The sequence below is a fragment of the Rhincodon typus genome, chromosome 8, assembly GCF_021869965.1.
Source record: "Rhincodon typus isolate 14 chromosome 8, sRhiTyp1.1, whole genome shotgun sequence".
Taxonomy (NCBI): domain Eukaryota; kingdom Metazoa; phylum Chordata; class Chondrichthyes; order Orectolobiformes; family Rhincodontidae; genus Rhincodon; species Rhincodon typus.
The window spans coordinates 32680190-32682002 of NC_063339.1; the positions used below are offsets into that span (position 1 = coordinate 32680190).

Genomic DNA, 1813 nt, shown 5'->3' on the forward strand with positions numbered 1-1813 from the left:
AGGAGGATGATGCGTTGGATCCGGAGGTTGGTGGGGTGGTACGTGAGGACGAGGGGGATTCTTTTTTGGTTTTTATTGCGTGGACGGGGTGTGAGGGATGAGGTGCGGGAGATGTGGGAGACACGGTTGAGGGCGTTCTCGACCACCGAGGAGGGGAAGTTACGGTCCTTGAAAAACGAGGACAACTGAGATGTACGGAGTGGAATGCCTCATCCTGGGAGCAGATGTGCCGGCGCATGGGCCCAAGCCACGCCTGCCTCTTTGTAGGTTACGTGGAACAATCCCTCTTCCGTACCTACACTGGCCCTAAACCCCACCTCTTCCTCCGTTACATTGATGACTGTATCGGCACCGCCTCGTGCTCCCACGAGGAGCTCGAACAGTTCATACACTTCACTAACACCTTCCACCCCAACCTTAAGTTTACCTGGACCATCTCTAACACCTCTCTCCCCTTCCTGGACCTCTCTGTCTCCATATCGGGCAACCACCTAGAAACCGATATTCATTTCAAGCCCACCGACTCCCACAGCTACCTAGAATACTCCTCCTCCCACCCACCTTCCTGCAAAAATGCTATCCCCTATTCCCAATTCCTTCGCCTCCGCCGCATCTGCTCCCAGGATGAGGCATTCCACTCCCGTACATCTCAGTTGTCCTCGTTTTTCAAGGACCGTAACTTCCCCTCCTCGGTGGTCGAGAACGCCCTCAACCGTGTCTCCCACATCTCCCGCACCTCATCCCTCACACCCCGTCCACGCAATAAAAACCAAAAAAGAATCCCCCTCGTCCTCACGTACCACCCCACCAACCTCCGGATCCAACGCATCATCCTCCGACACTTCCGCCATCTGCAATCCGACCCCACCACCAAAGACATCTTTCCCTCCCCACCCTTATCTGCTTTCCGGAGGGACAACTCTCTCCGTGACTCCCTTGTCCGCTCCACACTCCCCTCCAGCTCCACCACACCCGGCACTTTTCCCTGCAACCGCAGGAAGTGCTACACCTGCCCCCATACCTCCTCCCTCACCCCCATCCCAGGCCCCAAGAAGACTTTCCACATCAAGCAGATGTTCACCTGCACATCTGCCAATGTGGTATACTGCATCCGCTGTACCCGGTGTGGCTTTCTCTACATCGGGGAAACCAAGCGGAGACTCGGGGACCGCTTTGCAGAACACCTACGCTCGGTTCGCAACAAACAACTGCACCTCCCAGTCGCGAACCATTTCAACTCCCCCTCCCATTCCTCAGACGACATGTCCATCCTGGGCCTCCTGCAGTGCCACAACGATGCCACCCGAAGGTTGCAGGAACAGCAACTCATATTCCGCTTGGGAACCCTGCAGCCCAATGGTATCAATGTGGATTTCACAAGTTTCAAAATCTCCCCTCCCCCTACCGCATCCCAAAACCAGTCCAGCTCGTCCCTGCCTCCCTAACCTGTTCTTCCTCCCACCTATCCCCTCCTCCCACCTCAAGCCGCACCTCCATCTCCTACCGACCAACCTCATCCCGCCCCCTTGACCTGTCCGTCCTCCCTGGACTGACCTATCCCCTTCCTAACTCCCTACCTACACTCACCTTTCCTGGCTCCATCCCCGCCTCTTCGACCTGTTTGTTTCCTCTCCACCTATCCTCTCCTCTATCCCTCTTCTATCCGCCTCCCACTCTCTCCCTATTTATTTCAAAACCCCCTTCCCCTCCCCCTTTTCTGATGAAGGGTCTAGGCCCGAAACGTCAGCCTCTCTGCTCCTATGATGCTGCTTGGCCTGCTGTGTTCATCCAGCCCTGCACCTTGTTGTCTCTT

The 1813-nt window shown here is 56.1% G+C and overlaps 1 protein-coding gene across 3 annotated transcripts in view; it reads left to right on the top strand.

Annotated features, from left to right (window-relative positions):
* LOC109932649 (kelch domain-containing protein 1) overlaps positions 1 to 1813 on the top strand; it is a 99159-nt gene that overhangs the window by 77775 nt on the left and 19571 nt on the right. The gene's annotated exons all lie outside the window — the stretch shown is intronic.